The sequence below is a fragment of the Pseudophryne corroboree genome, chromosome 10 (genome assembly GCF_028390025.1).
Source record: "Pseudophryne corroboree isolate aPseCor3 chromosome 10, aPseCor3.hap2, whole genome shotgun sequence".
In the NCBI taxonomy this organism is placed as follows: domain Eukaryota; kingdom Metazoa; phylum Chordata; class Amphibia; order Anura; family Myobatrachidae; genus Pseudophryne; species Pseudophryne corroboree.
In genome coordinates, this window is record NC_086453.1 from 77,162,916 (window position 1) to 77,188,234 (window position 25,319).

Sequence of the window (25,319 nt, forward strand, 5' to 3'; positions counted from 1 at the left end):
CCTTTCGGATCGTCAACTCAGTGACCTTGAAATAAAGGTCCTCAATAATGGTCTATCCTTTGTCCCAAACAATAGATTTGATTCAATTGGCAAACAGAAATACACGAATTCGCTCGCAAATTTCGTTTACAGGAATTCTTCTAAAATCAAGTATCTTCGTCAGTTCCTGAACCACATCAAGTGTTTATTAGTTCCATGCACAAATCAAAATTCATCACAATTTCCACAAACCCATCAATTAAATAATTTGTCTGCCTGGTGGATGACTCGGTGTCCAGCTATACATCTATTACACACAAGATGCATCATAACTTATCCCGGTCAGAATTTAAGGCTCTCAAGCAATTAAGCACTTATAGGGATATAGTGATCCACCCCGCAGATAAGGGGGACGGGATCATTGTTTTTGCGAACCTCACGAGCTACAAATCAGAAATCTATAGGCAACTTGCCAACCGGCAAGTGTATGAAGCATTACCATCTCACCCCACTACAGAATACAAAAGGGAGGTTGATGATATTCTGGACCAAGCAGTCATAACGCGAGAAGTATCCAAAAAGCTATGTGTAGCTTTAAAACAGGAATTTCCTGTCGTACCGATGTTGTTCACGGTACCTAAGATACATAAAAGCATGGAAAATATGCCAGGCAGGCCTATTATTTCTGCGCTCAAGTCACTTTACCAGCTCATTTCTGTTTTTTTAGACATCATTTTATAGCCCCTTCTAGTCCAACAGCCAAAGTTCATTAGGGACACTACTACCTTTCTTAATCAGCTTAAAGCCGTGACTACCATACCTACGGGTACCTTGATCTGTACTGTGGATATCTGCACCCTGTATACCAGCATCCCCCATGAACAAGGCCTATTAGCCATGAAAGAGTTTCTCATACGCGCTGGCATGAATACTTTCAATCACGATCTTTTTCTTAGATTGTTGGAATTGACGCTTACACGGAACTATTATTTTTTGACGGGAGGTTTTACCGCCAAGTAAGCGGGTGCGCTATGCTGGCGGAGGAGCAGTTCATGTTTTTTACTAATGCTGAATTTTCCAAATATATTTTGCATTATTCAAGGTACATAGATGATGTATTTATTCTTTGGACTGGCAGCAAGGAAAGATTCAATGCTTTTATAGATTCGCCTATCAGGGTTACAGCCCAGAATGATTCGAGGGTGTTAAATTATCTGGATGTCAACGTATCCATTTGTAACAACAGACTACATACTGGGGTTTATCATAAACCCACGGATAAGAACACCTTATTACGCCACAACAGCCATCATCCAGCAGCCCTGAAAAGAGGATTGCCCAAATCACAGTATATCAGAGTGGCTAGAATTACTAGCAATCCTGCTGAGCTCAAAGGAGCGCTCTCAGATGTGACAGCGCATTTCATGGATAGGGAATACAGCCATAGCGCACTACAAGCATGCGAACGCGAGGTAGCGCTGATGAACAGAGAGGACCTATTGAGTCAGAAGCACAGGAGCAATCAACAAGTCTTACCTTTTGTTACCAAGGACAACACCTCAAGTCCGGTGGTTCCAAGAGCTCTCAAGGCTCTATGGCCGATCGTTACAACGAACAGGAATTTGACGTCCTTTCGCAAGAAAAGACACATGGTTTGTCACACCAGGGGCAAAAGTATTAAGGACTTTGTTGTACACTTTGACATCACGAGCTTCAATAATTCAACATCCACAACCTTTTTATCAAGATCTCCTGACTAGATGTCTTGGATGCGAGACATGCAAATACATGACTGCAGGGTCGTCTTTTGTTTCAAGTTCTTCTGGTAAATCTTACAATATACGTCATGTCCTCACTTGCACTACTAATTTCATAGTCTATTTAATCACTTACATAATGCACGGGAACGTTTTGCCATGCACAGATCTGCAGTGAAATCTGCTCTCATGGCCAAATTGTCTGATCAGCCAGTAGCCAGACATTATGCGGAACAGTCATTCCCTTAAAGATCTATGTTTTCAGATCATTGATCATATCCCCAAGAATTTAAGAGAAGGAGACAGGGCAGGAGCCCTGTTAAGGCTAGAGGTGCAATGGATGTTCAACCTGGGCACTGTGAGACCTAAGGGCCTAAACGATTAAATGGAATGTTTTTTGAACTGTTGCGCAGTTATGGTTTTTTATATATACCCAAACTTTTAGGAACCAGGGTGGTCATTCCAAGTTGAACGCTCGCTAGCTGTTTTTAGCAGCCGTGCAAATGCTATGCCGCCTCCCACTGGGAGTGTATTTTAGCTTAGCAGAAGTGCAAACGAAAGGATCGCACAGTGGCTACAAAATAATTTTGTGCAGTTTCAGAGTAGCTTCCGACCTACTCAGCGCTTGCGATCACTTCAGACTGCTCAGTTCCTGTTTGACATCACGAACACGCCCTGCGTTTGCCCAGACACGCCTGCGTTTTCCCTGCCACGCCTGCTTTTTTCCTGGCACGCCTGCATTTTTCGAAACACTCCCTGAAAATGGTCAGTTGACACCCAGAAATGCCCATTTACTGTCAATCACTCTGTGGCCACCAGTGCGACTGAAAAGCTTCACTAGACCTTGTGTGAAACTATATTGGCCGTTGTGAAAGTACGTCACTTGTGCGCATTGCTATGCGCAGAAGTGCCATTTTTTTTGCATCATCGCTGCGCAGCGAACATTTTCAGCTAGCGATCCACTCGGAATGACCCCCTATATGTGTTCAATGGTTGTGGGCTGGAGACTTTTTATATGTTTACACACTTAATGTCTAACATAATGATGATTGTTTAGGACATTATTGTCAGTTACATACATCATTATCTTATCGGTACTATGTGGCATATACAGGTTGAGTATCCAATATCCAAATATTCCGAAATATGGACTTTTTTGAGTGAGACTGAGATACTGAAACTTTTGTTTTTTAATGGCTCAATGTACACAAACTTTGTTTAATACACAAAGTTATTAATAATATTGTATTAAATGACCTTCAGGCTGTGTATATAAGGTGTATATGAAACATAAATGAATTGTGTGAATGTAGACACACTTTGTTTAATGCACAGGCTGTGTGTATAAGGTGTATATGTAACATAAATGCATTCTGTGCTTATATTTAGGTCCCATCACCATGATATCTCATTATGGTATGCAATTATTCCAAAATACGGAAAAATCCGATATCCAAAATACCTCTGGTCCCAAGCATTTTGGATAAGGGATACTCAACCTGTATTTGGGTTCTAGGTTGATATCAGGGGGTTAATGATTGGCAATCTAACTCCTTATGTCTTATAGTATTATACAGAACCAGTCAGTTGCTTTTGATCAAATAAGCAACCCAATGGTAACAAGCACAATTTGTCAAGGGTACAAAAGCATCCACACTGTCCAGTGGTATGCCTACTAGTTTTAGTACTATGGGCCTAATTCTGAGTTGCAGCAGCAAATTACAAATTAGTTAACACCCCGCACAGAAACAAAATAACCCACCCAAATCTAACCTTTCTGCAAATGTTATATCTGCCCCCCCCCCCCCCCCCCCGCAGTGCACATGGTTTTGCCCAATTGCTAACAAAGTTGCTGCTGCGATCAACTCAGAATTACCCCTTATGTTCTTTATAGCAAGATAGAAATAAGGAGAACTAGTCTCCGGTGGTATGCCAATTCCACCCTCCTGGCGCTAATGTTAAGGTAAGTAAAATGAAATAAAATAAATAAATAAATACATAGCAGCGTATGTTTTGAGACTTGGTTAGGGTCTCTAGCATATATGGGTGGATAAAATGTTAAAACATCGTGTTGTGAAATATTCACATTTTGAAAGATGAATATTATGTTTTTTCGTAAATATTAAATGCTAAAAAAAAAATATTGGCTGTGAATATATCAGGAATGAGGTCGGGAGACTTCTGTAGATATCATATAAAATCACATTTATTATATAACACACAACACAAAAACTAAAATCTAAATTTAATATACAGTATATATAAAAGAGAGTATTTTTTCTACATCAAGCGTATGCTAAAATAACATATCATTCCAGATAGGCACTGTCCCTGGTTAAAATACCGATGAATGGATATAGCTTTTTAGCTGATTCTGTGAATGAATATGCAGTGCTCAGTATAAATGAGTTACTAAATGTCCTTTATAGACAATGTGCAACAATTGTTGCAATAAGCTCTTGATCTAGATCCACGCAAGATGTTAATAACTTTGTATGCCGGTGTCCCGGCTACAATGGAAAACAGTTCAATAGTATTACTGAAAGTGGTGTTGTATATTTACCACCGATTCCTCCCACTGAAGCGGCGAGTCCGTCCCTCTTCACCCGGTGGTGAGGCTATTACCGCCCCGGGCGGTGTGTGTTGAGATGAAATGTCCGTATGAATGGACTGCAAGCTCCCGCTGTTAATTTTGCACACCGTGACAGTTTCTGTCTGCTGACAGCCAGGTTAAGCAGGTGATAAGTTGGCTTGCGGCATCGGGAGAACGGTACCGTTTTCAATTAATGCGGCAGCGGGATTGCGGTGGGTAGTCTCTGAAGCTTTCTGTTCCCGTACTGGTGGACCAGTGCAGTGTTATTTAGGAGTGTAGCATCAACGTGTTTCGTCCCACAATGCCTTGGGACTTCCTCAAGACCTATGTTCTTTATAGCCTTACGGTTATGTTTTCAATGATACTGTATAGCACTATTTATTATTATTCATTTGCACTGTTTTTATCTTTGCACATGTGATTTTTTGTAGTAGCACGGGCACGTGACCACCGCGATCGGGTTGCACAGGATTCCCTAGGTTGCTATGGCCACGACACAGAAGCCTTTTTGGGCATTGTTTACTGGACGATGCCAGGGACACAGCAGCAACTACCGGTGCGTACTTGGATCACATGACGGCTCACACACGTCACAGGAGCCGGGACGGAAGCAGGCAGCTCACCTGGTCTCCGCTGTACTTCCCGCTGGCGGGACTCCTTCACTATAAAGGTATTGGATTCATGCACTGTATTCACATTCTGTTTTGCACCTTGACAAAGGGGCATCAGCGCCCCGAAACGTTGGATGTTTTGGATGTGATGTGATACATTAAAGTACACACTTTTTGCTATACTTGCCGTGTTCCAGACTCTGAGTGCCGCAGTTTGGTAAGGATTGCTTTTATATATATATATATATATATATATATGGGATGCAGTTAAAACACCGGCTGTCGTGATCCAGCCGTTCAGGAGACCGACGTCGGAATCCCGACCGCCGGTGAAATATCGAACGAAATCCCGACATCCACAGGGTATTCCACTCAGTTGGTGGGTCCAAGCAACCAACCGAGTGGGAATATAACATGTGGCGAGCGAAGTGAGCCACTGGGCCCAAAGAGCGGCGAGCGCTTTCAAGGCCACGAGGGGACTCGCGGCTTCGCTTCCAACAGACAGGATGCTGCTGTCCATACACTGACGGACGGCATCCCGTCTACTGTGACTCAACACAGTGTCCTCAAATAATAACCAAATATGCGTACCAGATGCACATGAATGTGTGCTTATAAGAAATTCCTTTTCATCTCAGTCTTCCTCCTCGTTCGACTCCTACCCTTATATCCTTCCGGATATTTAACGTGATATTTCACGTGGATGTGGGATGGAAGACAGTGTATCAATAAAGCGCACAGATCAAAATAAAGTGTCACTGTGCTAATAGTGCAAAAAAGTGCAGTAATCGTGCAAAAAAGTGCTACAGTGCTATAATGTGCCAAAAATAGTTTTAAAAAGAGGGAGATAACCTTCTGGTAATGTGCTTATTTACCAATATTGAGGGTGCAGCACCAGCTAAGTTGTTATAACAGGGCAGCACTCATGTTTTTCAAAGTACATAAATAGATGGTGTCCTCAATGTCATCCGTCCCACCTAAAGTACCTTAAAATCCGAATGCTACCAAGGGGGGGAAAAACTCTAATAGTGTAATACTGTTTTTACACATTTAATATAACAAAAAAAACATATAGATGGACTCGTACAATTTTATGACAATACAAATGCTTATCTGTCATTCACATTGAAGAGCGGAGAGTCATCAATTTTCCCAACGCATTTCATCCCATTTTGTATGCTGGGACTTCCTCAGGGGTCATAGATGGAGAGCCCTGCACTAGTAAACCTTTTATTATAGACATGAGGACTCAGAGGGGAACTGCACCGCTTCCAGCGTGCGGAAGTGCACATCTCGCATGCGCGGGAGTCTCCGTATTGCAGCTCTGAGTAAGAGTTGAAACTACAAATTTAGAACTACAAATTTTAGATATCTATTGCGCATGCGCGCCCGCACAAGCGGTTAGCGCATGCGTGGGAATCTCCATACTCTCGCGTAATTGCGGCTCTGAGTGGAAGCTACAACTACAAATTTTAGTTGTTTAATGCGCATGTGTGTATATATCACTCTCATAATTACATTTCCATCACACTAGGGAACAGTTTACAGAACTCTTTGTGCTCCTCAAGTTGGCAGTACATGTTTATGATAATTAGTGTCCATTATGTACCAAACATTGTAAAGTGCATGGCTCATCATATACATATTCTTAAATACATTTTAAAAATTACATAAAAACAAAACTAATATAGAAGCAGTTATAAAAACAATGAGATAAATAAACAAATATTAAAGTATTAGATTAGATAGGAACTACGCATACTGTATAGTGCACAGATTAAATACATACTGTATTAATATACACATCCTGGAATACAGGTTGAGTCTCCCTTATCCAAAATGCTTGGGACCAGAGGAATTTTGGATATGGGATTTTTCTGTATTTTGGAATAATTGCATACCATAATGAGATGTCATGGTGATGGGACCTAAATCTAAGCACAGAATGTGTTTATGTTACATATACACCTTATACACACAACCTGAAGGTCATTTTAGCCAATATTTTTTATAACTTTGTGCGTTAAACAAAGTGTGTCTACATTGACACAGTTCATTTATGTTTCATATACACCTTATACACACAGCCTGAAGGTCATTTAATACAATATTTTTAATGACTTTGCGTATTAAACAAAGTTTGTGTATATTGAGCAATCAAAAAACAAAGGTTTCACTATCTCACTCTCACTCAAAAAAGTCAGTATTTCGGAATATTCCGTATTTCGGAATATTTGGATATGGGATACTCAACCTGTATTATAAATGATATAGCAGAAGAAGTGATATAGTTCATAAAGGGTTCATAAATACTTCATAAACACTTCATCAATTTCCTCATACAAAAAGGATTTTTTAGTAATATTTTATGATTTTATAAATTTTATAATTTTTTTATAAAAAGGGGGGTAATTCATAATATTCATTAAGACCTCCTGGCATGATGGTATTCAGTGCTTGGATCCAATACATTTCCCTTTGTGCCAGTTTCTTGTCTAAATTTCCCCCCCCCCCCTTCCCCCGGGTCCCAGGGTCACATGTTTTATCACTTTAAATGTCATATGATCCGGATCTAAATTATGACTTTTCTTGAAGTGTTTAGGGACTGAGTGGTTATCCATCTTATTTTTTATAGCTCTAGCATGTTCTTGGATCCTTAATCTAAGGTTTCTTTTGGTTTTACCAATATATTTATACCCGCAGGTGTATTCCAGACAATTAAATTACATAATTACTAATACTAAGTACGGGAGCGAGATGGACAGTCTGTATCAGTAACTCTATGGATGCACTAGTTATTCAGGATGGGAAATCTTTAGGAAAACAAACAAATAAAGGAACCGATAAACTAAAATGTATGCTTGCAAACGCAAGAAGTCTAGCAGGTAAAATGGGGGAATTGGAATTGTTAGCATCATTATATGTATTACGGAAACATGGTGGGATGACTCTCACGACTGGGTTGCTAACTTGGAGGGGTATTATCTTTTTAGGAGGGACAGGGGGGCTAACAAAATAGGAAGAGGTGTATGTCTTTATGTTAAACCATCACTTAAACCATACCTAAAGGAGGTTATCTATGAGGAGACTGACGATAATGTGGAGACACTATGGGTAGAAATCTCAAGTGGGGGAATTGATGCAAAAAAACGAATCATAGGCACGTGCTACAAACAGCCAGATATTAGCATACATGAGAAAGAACAACTATTGCAGCAAATCAAAACGGCTGCGTGATTTGGGGACATCCTTGTCATTGGGGATTTTAATTACCTGGATATAAACTGGAGTAACGATTCATGTGCTAAAGCGAGGGGCAGCAGATTCTTAAATATGTTTAGGGATCACTACTTGTCTCAATTAGTCGAGGACCCAACTAGGGGTAAAACTACCCTGGATCTAGTAATTACTAATAATGTGGACATTATATCAAACACTGAAGTTGGGGAGACTTTGGGTAACAGTGATCACTATATGATCACATTCGACATCAGTTTCAGGAAACATAACTACAGGGGTTCCACCAAAACTTTTAACTTTAGGAAGGCTAATTTCAGTATGCTTAGATGTGCACTTAATGACATAGAGTGGAAGGTTCTGTTTAATAACAAGAACACTTCGGAAATGTGGGCTGTTTTAAAAGGGCTGCTGGATAGCAATATTCATAACTTTATTCCCATGGGCAGTAAACGCAAGAATATTAAACTCAAATCGATGTGGCTTAACAAGAAGGTTAAGGCAGAAATGGATACAAAAAAGCGGGCTTTCAAAGCATTTAAATCTAATGGAAAGGAGGAGTCTTTCAAGTATTACAAGGAGTGTAATAAGAAAAGCAAAAAAGCAATAAGAGCAGCTAAAATGGAAAATGAAAAGCAAATCACTATAGAGAGTAAGTTTTTTAAATACATAAATGGTAAAAGGTTAAAAAGGGAGAATATAGATCCATTAAAAGATGAATTAGTAGAATTGATAAATGATGACGAAATAAAAGCGGAAATACTGAACAAATTCTTTTCATCAGTATTCACCAGTGAAGAACTGATGGTGGGAGTAGAGCATAACAATTGTGACAGTAATGATTCATGGTTAGATACTTGTTTAAGCAAAGAAGTAGTCCGAGAGAGACTAAGGAAAATTAAGATTAATAAATCACCTGGTCCTGATGGATTTCACCCGAGGGTTCTTATGGAGCTTAGTTCACAACTAGCACAACCCCTATACTTGATTTTCAATAGTTCAATTAGATCAGGCATGGTACCGAAGGATTGGCGTATAGCTGAGGTAGTGCCATTATTTAAAAAGGGATCCAAAAATTCTTCCGGGAAACTACAGACCAGTTAGTTTAACATCTATAGTGGGGAAAATATTGGAAGGAATTCTAAGGGATGGCATACAGGAGTATCTAAAGTCCACTAGGATTATAAGCAAGAACCAGCATGGGTTTGTGAGGGACAGGTCATGTCAGACTAACTTAATTAGCATCTACGAGGAAGTGAGCAATAATCTTGATCAAGGAAAAGCAGTGGATGTGGTCTTCCTAGATTTTGCAAAAGCCTTTGATACAGTTCCTCACAGGAGACTGATGATCAAATGAAAGGAGACTGGCCTAGGAAAAACTATTTGCACATGGATAAGCAGCTGGTTGGATAGCAGGGTACAGCGAGTAGTGGTCAACGGGAAGTCCTCAACCTGGTCCCCAGTAGTCAGCAGAATACCACAAGGGTCCGTACTCGGTCCACTACTGTTCAACATATTTATCAATGACCTAGAAATAGGCCTGGAAAGCACAGTGTCAATCTTTGCAGATGATACTAAACTGTGTAAGGTAATTAATTCAGAATTGGATGTGGAGTCCTTGCAGAATGATCTATCTAAACTTGAACTCTGGGCGTCTAAATGGAAAATGAGGTTCAATACAGACAAATGCAAGGTTATGCATTTTGGGACTAAAAACAAACTTGCATCCTACATATTAAATGGGGAACGCCTAGGGGAAATAGAGTTGGAAAAATATTTAGGGGTATTCATTGATAATAGGCTTAATAACCATACACAATGTCAAAACACAGTAAAGAAGCCAAGTAAGGTGCTAGCGTGCATAAAAAGGGGAATTGAGACAAGGGACTCGGATGTTCAGTTTTGGGCACCATTGTATAAAAAAGACATCAGTGAACTCGAAAGTGTTCAAAGGCAAGCTACTAAATTGATTAAAGACCTAGAAGGACTGGACTATAAGGAAAGACTTACTAGGCTGAATATGTATACACTAGAAAAGAGGCGCCTAAGAAGAGATATTATTAATATCTTCAAATATGTAAAGGGACATCACAAAGAGTTATCAGAGGAATTATTTATTAAAAGAACACTGCTTAGGACACATGGGCACTCGCTGCGACTGGAGGAGAGAAAGTTCCAAACGCAACGGAGGAAAGGGTTCTTCACTGTTAGGGCAATCAGGATGTGGAATTCCCTGCCAGGGAAGCTGATAATGGCGGACTCTGTAATTGGATTTAAAAAAGGAATGGATAAATTTCTGAATGAAAAAGCTATCCAAGGTTATAATTCTTAAAATATCAATGTGGTTAATCCGGGGGTAACATGAGTTATAGTAGCTAACTAGTCATAAAACATTAGTTAGCAAGTATGTAGAATCATCACAACTTAAAGCAGGTTGAACACGATGGGCAATTTGCCTCTATTCAACCTCAAATACTATGTTACTATGTAATTCGTAGAGCAGTTTATCAGATCTTTAATTTTATACGTTCTGGTGTTGTTAGTAGAGCTGAAATTCTTGCCATCCTTATGTGCATACTTACAAATGCAACAGTGATTGCATTTAAAGAAACCTTTTGATTTGAGCCATGTGTCCTGTTGTTCTGTTTGAATTGGTCGTAACATGCTAGGGGCTAGGATATCTTTTAGATTTTTTGCCTTCCTAAATATTGTTCTTGGTTTATCTGGTAGTATTGGGTTAAAGATGTTATCCATCTTCAGGATGTGCCAATGTTTTCTTATGGCTCCATCTATTCTGTTCTCTCCAGCATTATAGGTAGTGATAAAATTAAGTTGTTGATCTTCCCTTTTTTTACTTCCCTTTATATGTCAGGAGGTCTTCCCTATTGGTATTAAGGGTTTTCAGTTTGGCTGTTTCTACTACTGTAGAAGGATATCCTCTTTCCGTAAATCTAGTCGAGTACACATCAAGCTGTTCTCTAAAGTCTTCTTCTCTGTTACAATTTCTCTTTTCTCACAGTTTTCTCTGTTGCAATTTCTCTTTTCTCACACAGCGCATGCGCGGTCCGCTTGTGCGGGCGCACATGTGCAGTAGACAACTAAAATTTGTAGTATTAGCTTCCACTCGGAGCCGCAATTACGCGAGAGTACGGAGATTCCCACGCATGTGCAAACTGCTTGTGTGGGCACACATGCGCACTAGATATCTAAAATTTGTAGTTCTAAATTTGCAGTTTCAACTTTCACTCAGAGCTGCAATCCCGCGAGAGTACGGAGACTCCCGCACATGCGCGATGTACACTTTCGCACGCCGGAAGCAGTGCAGTTCCCCTCTTAGTCCTCGTGTCCATAATAAAAGGTTTACTAGTGCAGGGCTCACCATCTATGACCCCTGAGGAAGTACCAGCATACAAAATGGGATGAAACGTGTTGGGCAAATTGATGACTCTCCGCTCTTCAATGTGATCGACATATAAGCATTTGTATTGTCATAAAATTGTACGAGTCCATCTATATGTTTTTTTTGTTATATTAAATGTGTAAAAACAGTATTACACTATTAGAGTTTTTCCCCCCTTGGTAGCATTCTGATTTTAAGGTACTTTTGGTGGGACGGATGACATTGGGGACACCATCTATTTATGTACTTTGAAAAACGTGAGTGCTGCCCTGTTATATCAACTTAGCTGGTGTTGCACCCTCAATATTGGTAAATAAGCACATTACCAGAAGGTTATCTCCCTCTTTTTAAAACTATTTTTTATCACATTATAGCACTGTAGCACTTTTTTGCACGATTACTGCACTTTTTTGCACTATTAGCACAGTGACACTTTATTTTGATCTGTGCACTTTATTGATACACTGTCTTCCATCCCACATCCACGTGAAATATCACGTTAAATATCCGGAAGGATATAAGAGTAGGAGTCGAACGAGAAGGAAGACTGAGATGAAAAGGAATTTCTTCTAAGCACACATTCATGTGCATCTGGTACGCATATTTGGTTATTATTTGAGGACACAGGGGCAGATTTATTAAGCTTGGTGAAGTGATAAAGTGGAGGGTGATAATGCACCAGCCAGTCAGCTCCTAACTGTCATTTTTCAAACCCAGCCTGTAACATGGCAGTTAGGATCTGATTGGCTGGTCATTTATCATCACTTCACCGAGCTTAATAAATCTGCCCCACAGTGTGTTGAGTCACTTTTGAGAACACTGAAGGCGCAGCTAATTTACCTTTGAACAACAACTAGAATTGGTCTTGTTTGGAATTTGGACTGTTTTGAAATCTGGCAGCTGCCACTGAATATTCTGGAGTGTTTTTCTGTATGTTTTTATGTATTCATATACTTGACTAGCTAGAAGCTAGGGATTATTTGTTTTAAGGCACCTGAGTTCCTTTGAGTATAAGGTTGTAGTGCTACTTGCACTTTCCATATATTATATATATATATGTATATATTTAAACATCCTCCATAAGCGCAGCACTCTGAGCACGACTGAATAACATCAGGTTTATCAACGTTTCAGTTTATGTTAAACTGTTTTACCATAAACTGAAATGTTGATAAACCTGTTGTTATTATTCAATCGTCCTCAGAGTGCAGCGCTTATGGTGAATGTACAGTGATTACCTGTGTTGGCACCGGGTCAGGTAATATTGACAATTGGAGTGCGGGACCTATGGGATTGTATATATATATATATATATATATATATATATATATATATATATATATTTGGAAAGGGGGGGATAGGGGTATCTGCGACTAGCAGTGTCTAATATATTAATAAAAAATGAAGAATATTATGATACGGTTTATATAAAGATAACACAATATTTATTTATACAATTTAAGACATGATGTTGGATTAAAAGTATATGGAGAGTAAAAGCCTAAAAATTTTTTTTTATAAAAATTACAAGGTACAAAAAAGAAAAAAATGACTGAAATGACTGAATGGCTATGTGCAATTTAGCTAGAACCCAGGATAAAAAAAAAAATTAATTAATCTAAAACCTATAATATAAAACTGATATATATATTTTAGAGATAAGAGAGTAGTGCTTATCTTTAGAGATGGAGAGTCAGTAGAGGTACACCCAACGCGTTTCGTCCTTAAGACTTCATCAAGGGGTGAGGGACTAATGTGCAAACACTCTTATTTATAGCAGCCATGATTAAAAATAATTGGCTATGACATCACTTCCTGTTGGAAAACACCTTCAGTGTTTTCTCACAAAATTCAATATCAATGTATATAGGGGATGTGGCTAATCCTAGCAGGCTCAAATATAGTTTTATCTAACCAAAACGAGATCTGTAAGCAAAGAAAAACATCCGTAAACATAATACATCAATTACGGACGCTTTTCGCGTCATTTCCGCCCCACTTCCTGTGTCCGTAAACTCGTATTGCGCATGCGCAGCACACGCGACTTCCGGAAAGTGTTTTTAACTTTGTCAATGCCTCGCCCTTCTTCCGGTTTGGCGTACGAGTTCTTCCGCCCTTCTTCCGGATGGGCGGGTACTTCACAGCTTCTATGGAGATCGTGGACTGAAATATAGATGCGGCAGCCATCTTTGAGTTGGTTTTTAGATATGATTTCAGCATGCACCGCGGCCATCTTTGAGGAGCCCATAGAATGCAGACATATCCTTGTATTAAGGAGCAGTGGCAGCTCGAGATAAATAAGACAAATGTCAATGTTAGTTTGTTATTATTGTAATAAACGTATTTACGAGTTATATTACTTCAGAGAGGCTGATATATATGCATTTAGATTGTATATATGAAGTGAATAAAGCTGCCTGGCTTTTTATCTATATAAACCGATTATATCACAGATTTTGCATATTAATAATAGAGAAATCCATATATTAGATAGATGTGCCCAGAGAATATTATGCAGCCCTAGTAAAGAGCCAGGAGATATTTAGATGAAATATGAGTGAATAATGGAATAAATTTAGAGTGGTGACCCTTAGTTAATAGTGCATGAGTGCTAGATTGAGGTGGGAAGTATAATAAGATTAATATGGGATGTGAGTAACAAATGGTTCAGGATAGACAATATAGTATACATTTTCGTGGATATAGTGAGAAAGTAATTATGTATATATATATGCTACTAAACAATACACATAGTTAAAAGAGTACGGATATTAAATAATATGTGTGCCAGAAGAGAGTTGGCTAAGTGTCAATATTCTCTACTTTATTACCGTTACGAGTCTACTGGTCTACCCTTATACAGTACCCAATCTTCTCAAGTGGTTCCCCACTTGGTACTGGTTGGGCCCAACACTGCTTAGCTTCCAAGATCGGGCGAGATTGGGCGTGTGCCAGTGCGGTGTGACTGTATTTTTTGGCGAAATGACTTACTCACACCGTAACAGGTTTTTATTAGGAATATTTGACATTCTACAGTTATAAGGTGCAAAGTGCTAGAAAAGAAATAAATATACAAATCCAAATATGATTGATGCTTCTGTCAGAGAAAGGGTGCAATTTCGTATCCCTCGTTGAAGCCCAGGGGGTGTGTGGTTTTTAGCTGGAATATCCAAAACATTTCTCTCTGGGAGAGCTTCTTGGCCAGGTCTCCTCCCCTGTCACCGCTGGTTACGTGTTCAATGGCTTTGAAGGACATCTCTTCTGGGTTGGAGTTATGTTCCAGTTTAAAATGTCTATATAGCAGATGAGTCTCCAGTTTATTTTTGATACTTCTAACGTGTTCTTGTATCCTAATTTTGAGAGGTCTTTTTGTCTTGCCCACGTATTTCTTGTGGCAGGTACATTCAATTAGGTATATAACTGATGTGATGTTGCAGTTCATAAATTTCTTAATTTTGAACTCCTGGGTGTCATCCGTAGTACTAAAGGTTTTTCTGTTGGGATTGAGGTACTTGCAAATGTTGCAATGTCCACATTTATACGATCCAGTACATTTGGGTAGAAGATGCTTGTTACCTTCAGATGGCAGTTCTCGTAGCATACTAGGTGCAAGGATTTCTTTAAGGTTTCTTGGTTTCCGAAATACGAGTTCTGGTTGAGTTGGAAGAATTCCCTTAAGGACTGGGTCCATAAGAAGTATGGGCCAATGGTTTCTTAATGATGTCCTGATGGTTTGTTCGTGGTTGCTGTAGGTTGTTATAAATGAGACTGCCTCTTTTTTCTCTGTCTTATCTTTGTATATTAGCAGGTTATCTCTCTCCAAATTTCTTGTCTTAGTAACCGCTTTGTCCAAGATTGCTTTGGGGTAGCTCTTCTCCTCAAACCTTTTTCTGTATATTCCTAGTTGTTCCTCACAGTCTTCAGTTTGATTACAATTCCTCTTGATTCGGTGAAATTGGGAGTACGGTATATTGTCTTTCCATTTTTTTGAGTGATTGCTCTTATAATGTAAATAACTGTTCTTATCCACTGATTTAATATAATTTTTAGTGGAAACCGTACCGTGTTCTCCAGTCAGAATCAAGTCCAAGAATTCGATAGAGGTTTTATTCAGATTACAAGTAAATGAAAGGTTAAAATCGTTGGTTTGTAAAAGTTTAAAAAAGTCCATGAATGATTCTGTACTCCCATCCCATATAATCAGGATATCATCAATGTACCTCCTGTACATGATGATTGATTCCTTAAAGTGCTGTGTGGCGTAAACGTGCTTTTCCTCCCACTGACCCATGAACAAATTCGCGAAGCTCGGTGCAAAAATAGTACCCATGGCGGTGCCGCATTGTTGTAGATAAAATTTATCTAAAAATTTAAAATAATTATGGGTTAAAATAAATTCCATTAGGTCGCAGATGAATTTCTTGTGGTGATCTGTGAGGGAGTCATCTTGGTTTAGGTACTCTCTGCTTGCATCAATTCCTTTTTTATGTTCTATACGAGTGTACAATGATTGTACGTCGATGGTCACCCATAAATATGATTCCTTCCATACCACGTTTTTCATTTCGTTCAGTACCATGGTAGTGTCTTTAAGAAAGGATGGAAGTTTCTTAACATATGGATTCAAAAATATGTCCACATATTTAGACAGACTGGACGTGAGAGAGTCTATCCCTGCGACTATCGGTCTTCCCGGTGGATTGGACAGGTCCTTGTGGATCTTTGGTAAAAAATAAAAGATGGGGGTCGTGGGGTTGGATGACATTAAATAGGAGAATTCATCTTTAGTGATAATGTCATTTCTCAGTCCTTGTAGTAGTAGTGATCTCAGTTCTTCCACATATGAATCTTTGGGGTCATCTGGCAGCACTCTATAGGAGTGGGAATCTCCTAAGAGTCTTTGTGCTTCCTTGACGTATTTGTCACGATCCTGGATCACCAACCCCCCCCTTTGTCAGCCGGTTTTATTACAATCTGTTTATTTTTCTGAAGTTTTTTGAGGGCTTCTATTTCTCTGTTATGCAAATGTTTGTTTGTAGCTGGTGTGAGTTCTGTTTCACAGAGGTCTTTCTTTACTAGATCATAGAAAATGCTCAAATTGTTCCCTTTAGATTCTATTGGGTAATATTTACTTTTTGGTTTGAGTCCAGACTTCGACCTCTCTTCATAGTTTGATATAATGGCATTATCTTTCTTCATGAAATGTCTTTTGAGCGTCAGTTTTCGCACAAATTTATTTAGGTCTATGAAAGTATCAAACTTATTCAGCCCTTCAGAAGGTGCAAATGATAGTCCTTTGCTTAAGAGGGTTCGTTCTGGGTCAGTCAGGATATGGGAGGATAGGTTGAAGATTCCTTTATCTGTTATATTCACAGGTTTCTTTTCTTTGATTCTTTCCCTCCTGCCGCCCCGTTTTCCTCTACTTCTATAAATCTTCTTTTTAGAGGGGAAGCGTGTTTGACATCCTCGCAAATCGTACTTCTTGGAGGATTCTTCGGTCTTGCTCCTTGTCTTACAGATAAAAAATCCTGTTCATTATTTGATTTGAGTCGGTTTAATGCAGTAAATCTGTTCGTGGTTCTTACATATGATGTTGATGGTGATTCGTCTCTCCATACTGGTCTCGTCTTAATTGGCAGGGTTTTCCATTGATATCTTTGGTCCGTTTTCTTAGGTTTATCAAATGTTGTAAACCTACTCCAATTCTTAGTGTTTCCTTGTTCATAGTCCTTTTTATCTCTGAGAAATTTTTTCTCTTTTCCTCGTATGACTTCCTCTTCAATACGTTCCAGTTTTTTGTTAAGAACGGTTTCATTGACACGATAATCTTCTTTGTTTTTGAAGGGTTCTAGCTCTGCTTCTTTGTCTATAATCTCTTTATCAAGTGCCAATGCACTTCTTTTTCTTTCATTGATTAGAAGTTTCATTAAATTAATAGAACATGTATGTAGGATAGAATCCCATTTCTCAATAAATTCAGGTTCAGTATTTCCAAGGGTAGGTTGTTTCAATATTCTTAGTCCCCTTGGTATCCTGTCCACTTCGATATAGTGCTCCAATCCTTTAATATCCCACCATGTCTTTATTTCTTTTGCTAGTAACCGTTCCATTCCCCAGAATAAGTCATCCAGGTCACCAGATGGGGGTGTGGTGCTGGTCAGGGTTTCTTCATTAAAAATCTTTTGGCACCAGTCATTCCGTTTATTGGTGCGTTCATTAATCCTGAACATGTTGTGAATCTACACGCAAACACCAGGCTGCCTTACAAGTCTTATCAATTAGTTTGAGCAGTGGGGGTACGGCGCCACAGGTGGATGTGAGCAGATAGAATAATATAGTGAAATACTTTAATAAAAGACACTCCTTTATAGATATAAGGTGTCAGCTAGCCCCTAAATATTAGGCAGGGATAAGCTGCCTTTGGAGTTTAAAATTTGGAAAGGGGGGGATAGGGGTATCTGCGACTAGCAGTGTCTAATATATTAATAAAAAATGAAGAATATTATGATACGGTTTATATAAAGATAACACAATATTTATTTATACAATTTAAGATATGATGTTGGATTAAAAGTATATGGAGAGTAAAAGCCTAAAAAAATTTTTTTATAAAAATTACAAGGTACAAAAAAGAAAAAAATGACTGAAATGACTGAATGGCTATGTGCAATTTAGCTAGAACCTAGGATAAAAAAAAAAATTAATTAATCTAAAACCTATAATATAAAACTGATATATATATTTTAGAGATAAGAGAGTAGTGCTTATCTTTAGAGATGGAGAGTCAGTAGAGGTACACCCAACGCGTTTCGTCCTTAAGACTTCATCAAGGGGTGAGGGACTAATGTGCAAACACTCTTATTTATAGCAGCCATGATTAAAAATAATTGGCTATGACATCACTTCCTGTTGGAAAACACCTTCAGTGTTTTCTCACAAAATTCAATATCAATGTATATAGGGGATGTGGCTAATCCTAGCAGGCTCAAATATAGTTTTATCTAACCAAAACGAGATCTGTAAGCAAAGAAAAACATCCATAAACATAATACATCAATTACGGACGCTTTTCGCGTCATTTCCGCCCCACTTCCTGTGTCCGTAAACTCGTATTGCGCATGCGCAGCACACGCGACTTCCGGAAAGTGTTTTTAACTTTGTCAATGCCTCGCCCTTCTTCCGGTTTGGCGTACGAGTTCTTCCGCCCTTCTTCCGGACGGATGAACTGCAACATCACATCAGTTATATACCTAATTGATTGTACCTGCCACAAGAAATACGTGGGCAAGACAAAAAGACCTCCCAAAATTAGGATACAAGAACACGTTAGAAGTATCAAAAATAAACTGGAGACTCATCTGCTATATAGACATTTTAAACTGGAACATAACTCCAACCCAGAAGAGATGTCCTTCAAAGCCATTGAACACGTAACCAGCGGTGACAGGGGAGGAGACCTGGCCAAGAAGCTCTCCCAGAGAGAAATGTTTTGGATATTCCAGCTAAAAACCACACACCCCCTGGGCTTCAACGAGGGATACGAAATTGCACCCTTTCTCTGACAGAAGCATCAATTATATTTGGATTTGTATATTTATTTCTTTTCTAGCACTTTGCACCTTATAACTGTAGAATGTCAAATATTCCTAATAAAAACCTGTTACGGTGTGAGTAAGTCATTTCGCCAAAAAATACAGTCACACCGCACTGGCACACGCCCAATCTCGCCCGATCTTGGAAGCTAAGCAGTGTTGGGCCCAACCAGTACCAAGTGGGGAACCACTTGAGAAGATTGGGTACTGTATAAGGGTAGACCAGTAGACTCGTAACGGTAATAAAGTAGAGAATATTGACACTTAGCCAACTCTCTTCTGGCACACATATTATTTAATATCCGTACTCTTTTAACTATGTGTATTGTTTAGTAGCATATATATACATAATTACTTTCTCACTATATCCACGAAAATGTATACCATATTGTCTATCCTGAACCATTTGTTACTCACATCCCATATTAATCTTATTATACTTCCCACCTCAATCTAGCACTCATGCACTATTAACTAAGGGTCACCACTCTAAATTTATTCCATTATTCACTCATATTTCATCTAAATATCTCCTGGCTCTTTACTAGGGCTGCATAATATTCTCTGGGCACATCTATCTAATATATGGATTTCTCTATTATTAATATGCAAAATCTGTGATATAATCGGTTTATATAGATAAAAAGCCAGGCAGCTTTATTCACTTCATATATACAATCTAAATGCATATATATCAGCCTCTCTGAAGTAATATAACTCGTAAATACGTTTATTACAATAATAACAAACTAACATTGACATTTGTCTTATTTATCTCGAGCTGCCACTGCTCCTTAATACAAGGATATGTCTGCATTCTATGGGCTCCTCAAAGATGGCCGCGGTGCATGCTGAAATCATATCTAAAAACCAACTCAAAGATGGCTGCCGCATCTATATTTCAGTCCACGATCTCCATAGAAGCTGTGAAGTACCCGCCCATCCGGAAGAAGGGCGGAAGAACTCGTACGCCAAACCGGAAGAAGGGCGAGGCATTGACAAAGTTAAAAACACTTTCCGGAAGTCGCGTGTGCTGCGCATGCGCAATACGAGTTTACGGACACAGGAAGTGGGGCGGAAATGACGCGAAAAGCGTCCGTAATTGATGTATTATGTTTATGGATGTTTTTCTTTGCTTACAGATCTCGTTTTGGTTAGATAAAACTATATTTGAGCCTGCTAGGATTAGCCACATCCCCTATATACATTGATATTGAATTTTGTGAGAAAACACTGAAGGTGTTTTCCAACAGGAAGTGATGTCATAGCCAATTATTTTTAATCATGGCTGCTATAAATAAGAGTGTTTGCACATTAGTCCCTCACCCCTTGATGAAGTCTTAAGGACGAAACGCGTTGGTGTACCTCTACTGACTCTCCATCTCTAAAGATAAGCACTACTCTCTTATCTCTAAAATATATATATCAGTTTTATATTATAGGTTTTAGATTAATGAATTTTTTTTTTATCCTGGGTTCTAGCTAAATTGCACATAGCCATTCAGTCATTTCAGTCATTTTTTTCTTTTTTGTACCTTGTAATTTTTATAAAAAAAATTTTTTAGGCTTTTACTCTCCATATACTTTTAATCCAACATCATGTCTTAAATTGTATAAATAAATATTGTGTTATCTTTATATAAACCGTATCATAATATTCTTCTTTTTTTATTAATATATTAGACACTGCTAGTCGCAGATACCCCTATCCCCCCCTTTCCAAATTTTAAACTCCAAAGGCAGCTTATCCCTGCCTAATATTTAGGGGCTAGCTGACACCTTATATCTATAAAGGAGTGTCTTTTATTAAAGTATTTCACTATATTATTCTATCTGCTCACATCCACCTGTGGCGCCGAACCCCCACTGCTCAAACTAATTGATAAGACTTGTAAGGCAGCCTGGTGTTTGCGTGTAGATTCACAACATGTTCAGGATTAATGAACGCACCAATAAACGGAATGACTGGTGCCAAAAGATTTTTAATGAAGAAACCCTGACCAGCACCACACCCCCATCTGGTGACCTGGATGACTTATTCTGGGGAATGGAACGGTTACTAGCAAAAGAAATAAAGACATGGTGGGATATTAAAGGATTGGAGCACTATATCGAAGTGGACAGGATACCAAGGGGACTAAGAATATTGAAACAACCTACCCTTGGAAATACTGAACCTGAATTTATTGAGAAATGGGATTCTATCCTACATACATGTTCTATTAATTTAATGAAACTTCTAATCAATGAAAGAAAAAGAAGTGCATTGGCACTTGATAAAGAGATTAAAGACAAAGAAGCAGAGCTAGAACCCTTCAAAAACAAAGAAGATTATCGTGTCAATGAAACCGTTCTTAACAAAAAACTGGAACGTATTGAAGAGGAAGTCATACGAGGAAAAGAGAAAAAATTTCTCAGAGATAAAAAGGACTATGAACAAGGAAACACTAAGAATTGGAGTAGGTTTACAACATTTGATAAACCTAAGAAAACGGACCAAAGATATCAATGGAAAACCCTGCCAATTAAGACGAGACCAGTATGGAGAGACGAATCAACATCAACATCATATGTAAGAACCACGAACAGATTTACTGCATTAAACCGACTCAAATCAAATAATGAACAGGATTTTTTATCTGTAAGACAAGGAGCAAGACCGAAGAATCCTCCAAGAAGTACGATTTGCGAGGATGTCAAACACGCTTCCCCTCTAAAAAGAAGATTTATAGAAGTAGAGGAAAACGGGGCGGCAGGAGGGAAAGAATCAAAGAAAAGAAACCTGTGAATATAACAGATAAAGGAATCTTCAACCTATCCTCCCATATCCTGACTGACCCAGAACGAACCCTCTTAAGCAAAGGACTATCATTTGCACCTTCTGAAGGGCTGAATAAGTTTGATACTTTCATAGACCTAAATAAATTTGTGCGAAAACTGACGCTCAAAAGACATTTCATGAAGAAAGATAATGCCATTATATCAAACTATGAAGAGAGGTCGAAGTCTGGACTCAAACCAAAAAGTAAATATTACCCAATAGAATCTAAAGGGAACAATTTGAGCATTTTCTATGATCTAGTAAAGAAAGACCTCTGTGAAACAGAACTCACACCAGCTACAAACAAAAACTTGCATAACAGAGAAATAGAAGCCCTCAAAAAACTTCAGAAAAATAAACAGATTGTAATAAAACCGGCTGACAAAGGGGGGGGGGTTGGTGATCCTGGATCGTGACAAATACGTCAAGAAAGCACAAAGACTCTTAGGAGATTCCCACTCCTATAGAGTGCTGCCAGATGACCCCAAAGATTCATATGTGGAAGAACTGAGATCACTACTACTACAAGGCCTGAGAAATGACATTATCACTAAAGATGAATTCTCCTATTTAATGTCATCCAACCCCACGACCCCCATCTTTTATTTTTTACCAAAGATCCACAAGGACCTGTCCAATCCACCGGGAAGACCGATAGTCACAGGGATAGACTCTCTCACGTCCAGTCTGTCTAAATATGTGGACATATTTTTGAATCCATATGTTAAGAAACTTCCATCCTTTCTTAAAGACACTACCATGGTACTGAACGAAATGAAAAACGTGGTATGGAAGGAATCATATTTATGGGTGACCATCGACGTACAATCATTGTACACTCGTATAGAACATAAAAAAGGAATTGATGCAAGCAGAGAGTACCTAAACCAAGATGACTCCCTCACAGATCACCACAAGAAATTCATCTGCGACCTAATGGAATTTATTTTAACCCATAATTATTTTACATTTTTAGATAAATTTTATCTACAACAATGCGGCATCGCCATGGGTACTATTTTTGCACCGAGCTTCGCGAATTTGTTCATGGGTCAGTGGGAGGAAAAGCACGTTTACGCCACACAGCACTTTAAGGAATCAATCATCATGTACAGGAGGTACATTGATGATATCCTGATTATATGGGATGGGAGTACAGAATCATTCATGGACTTTTTTAAACTTTTACAAACCAACGATTTTAACCTTTCATTTACTTGTAATCTGAATAAAACCTCTATCGAATTCTTGGACTTGATTCTGACTGGAGAACAAGGTACGGTTTCCACTAAAAATTATATTAAATCAGTGGATAAGAACAGTTATTTACATTATAAGAGCAATCACTCAAAAAAATGGAAAGACAATATACCGTACTCCCAATTTCACCGAATCAAGAGGAATTGTAATCAAACTAAAGACTGTGAGGAACAACTAGGAATATACAGAAAAAGGTTTGAGGAGAAGAGCTACCCCAAAGCAATCTTGGACAAAGCAGTTACTAAGACAAGAAATTTGGAGAGAGATAACCTGCTAATATACAAAGATAAGACAGAGAAAAAAGAGGCGGTCTCATTTATAACAACCTACAGCAACCACGAACAAACCATCAGGACATCATTAAGAAACCATTGGCCCATACTTCTTATGGACCCAGTCCTTAAGGGAAATCTTCCAACTCAACCAGAACTCGTATTTCGGAAACCAAGAAACCTTAAAGAAATCCTTGCACCTAGTATGCTACGAGAACTGCCATCTGAAGGTAACAAGCATCTTCTACCCAAATGTACTGGATCGTATAAATGTGGACATTGCAACATTTGCAAGTACCTCAATCCCAACAGAAAAACCTTTAGTACTACGGATGACACCCAGGAGTTCAAAATTAAGAAATTTATGAACTGCAACATCACATCAGTTATATACCTAATTGAATGTACCTGCCACAAGAAATACGTGGGCAAGACAAAAAGACCTCTCAAAATTAGGATACAAGAACACGTTAGAAGTATCAAAAATAAACTGGAGACTCATCTGCTATATAGACATTTTAAACTGGAACATAACTCCAACCCAGAAGAGATGTCCTTCAAAGCCATTGAACACGTAACCAGCGGTGACAGGGGAGGAGACCTGGCCAAGAAGCTCTCCCAGAGAGAAATGTTTTGGATATTCCAGCTAAAAACCACACACCCCCTGGGCTTCAACGAGGGATACGAAATTGCACCCTTTCTCTGACAGAAGCATCAATCATATTTGGATTTGTATATTTATTTCTTTTCTAGCACTTTGCACCTTATAACTGTAGAATGTCAAATATTCCTAATAAAAACCTGTTACGGTGTGAGTAAGTCATTTCGCCAAAAAATACAGTCACACCGCACTGGCACATGCCCAATCTCGCCCGATCTTGGAAGCTAAGCAGTGTTGGGCCCAACCAGTACCAAGTGGGGAACCACTTGAGAAGATTGGGTACTGTATAAGGGTAGACCAGTAGACTCGTAACGGTAATAAAGTAGAGAATATTGACACTTAGCCAACTCTCTTCTGGCACACATATTATTTAATATCCGTACTCTTTTAACTATGTATATTGTTTAGTAGCATATATATACATAATTACTTTCTCACTATATCCACGAAAATGTATACTATATTGTCTATCCTGAACGATTTGTTACTCACATCCCATATTAATCTTATTATACTTCCCACCTCAATCTAGCACTCATGCACTATTAACTAAGGGTCACCACTCTAAATTTATTCCATTATTCACTCATATTTCATCTAAATATCTCCTGGCTCTTTACTAGGGCTGCATAATATTCTCTGGGCACATCTATCTAATATATGGATTTCTCTATTATTAATATGCAAAATCTGTGATATAATCGGTTTATATAGATAAAAAGCCAGGCAGCTTTATTCACTTCATATATACAATCTAAATGCATATATATCAGCCTCTCTGAAGTAATATAACTCGTAAATACGTTTATTACAATAATAACAAACTAACATTGACATTTGTCTTATTTATCTCGAGCTGCCACTGCTCCTTAATACAAGGATATGTCTGCATTCTATGGGCTCCTCAAAGATGGCCGCGGTGCATGCTGAAATCATATATAAAAACCAACTCAAAGATGGCTGCCGCATCTATATTTCAGTCCACGATCTCCATAGAAGCTGTGAAGTACCCGCCCATCCGGAAGAAGGGCGGAAGAACTCGTACGCCAAACCGGAAGAAGGGCGAGGCATTGACAAAGTTAAAAACACTTTCCGGAAGTCGCGTGTGCTGCGCATGCGCAATACGAGTTTACGGA

General features: G+C 38.7%; 1 long non-coding RNA gene and 3 pseudogenes across 2 annotated transcripts in view; 3 read left to right on the forward strand and 1 right to left on the reverse strand.

The window, feature by feature from the left end:
* The first annotated feature begins 4,741 nt into the window (after positions 1-4,741).
* LOC134965024 (uncharacterized) overlaps positions 4,742-25,319 on the forward strand; it is a 200,976-nt gene continuing 180,398 nt past the window's right edge. For both annotated transcript variants that reach the window (XR_010188269.1, XR_010188270.1), the window contains exon 1: positions 4,742-4,999. This is a non-coding gene — a long non-coding RNA (uncharacterized LOC134965024). The remainder of the gene's footprint in view (positions 5,000-25,319) is intronic.
* LOC134967125 (5S ribosomal RNA) lies at positions 14,432-14,550 on the reverse strand (annotated as a pseudogene).
* On the forward strand, positions 19,267-19,385 carry LOC134967126 (5S ribosomal RNA; annotated as a pseudogene).
* On the forward strand, positions 24,356-24,474 carry LOC134967206 (5S ribosomal RNA; annotated as a pseudogene).